A 1,141-nucleotide genomic window follows, 5' to 3' on the forward strand; every position below is an offset into this window, starting at 1 on the left:
TGTTCTTTTTTTGAACTAAGAAGCGGAAACAACCGAACTTCTAAGACAAAGTGGCTCAATTCATGAGATAATTGTATGCAAAGTTCCATTTTGAACAAACGTATACTTTGCGAGCTATGCTCCTGGCCAAAAATATCAATAATGAGTAATATTACGCGGATGTGCCACGCCCACCTTAATTTTTTTGCATAGGGTAATTGATATTCCAAATGTTACGTTGTGTTTTAAATTTCAAGCTTCTACATTATTCAGGTCAAAAGATATAGGTCAACAAATGTCAATAAAGGTCAAAATCGAAAAATGAAAATATCCAAATGTTAAAACCCGTTCCTTTTTTGGAACTATAAAGCTGAAACAACTGAGCTGTTAACACAAACTGGCTAAAAGGATGAGGTAATTGTGTGCAAAGTCCCTTTTTGAACAAACGCATCCTATGCGAGTTATGCCCCAGCGGCAAAATGTAAACAATTAGTAATTCAACCCGGATGTGCCACGCCCACCCCAATTTCTTTGTCATAGGTGAATTCATATTCAAAGTGTCTAGTTGTATTCCAAATATCAAGGTTCTTCATAGAAAAGGTCATAAGATATACATACACGAAGATCAAAAAGACACAAATATGGTAAAACTAAACTCAAATTTGAAAAAATCACGAATTTTATTTTGCTTTAAAAAAGCAATTGTTCTATATCTATGTAAAGTGCATGAGAAGCACATTAGAAAACCGAAAAAATTAACCCTCTAGGTTAATTAGGTCACGTGCTAGAGCAGTCCAAAGTTGCGAATTTGGCTTTTTACGGATAGCTATAAAACCGGAAGTACATGTCGGAGGTCAAAGGTCAAAGTATCAAATGATAGCCAAGGTCAATGACCTTTGACCCTATAAAGGTCAAGGTCATCAAAGGTCAAGGTCACGAGATATACGCCATCAAATATTGAAAAAATCAATCGCAAATTGCAAAAAAGGAAAATCGAAATTCAAAAATCGGCTTCCTGCGATCTCTCTTAATTTTTATGTTCTTTCATTTGACACCAAAATTTTGAAATTCGGTTCAGCCAAATTGGCTGAATAAAAATCGAAGAGTTTCAGGAAAATCAAAATGGCGGCCAAAGTTTCACGTCTGTTCCGGATTTTTTTTT

This window comes from Lottia gigantea (assembly GCF_000327385.1).
Source record: "Lottia gigantea unplaced genomic scaffold LOTGIsca_2, whole genome shotgun sequence".
Lineage (NCBI taxonomy): Eukaryota > Metazoa > Mollusca > Gastropoda > Lottiidae > Lottia > Lottia gigantea.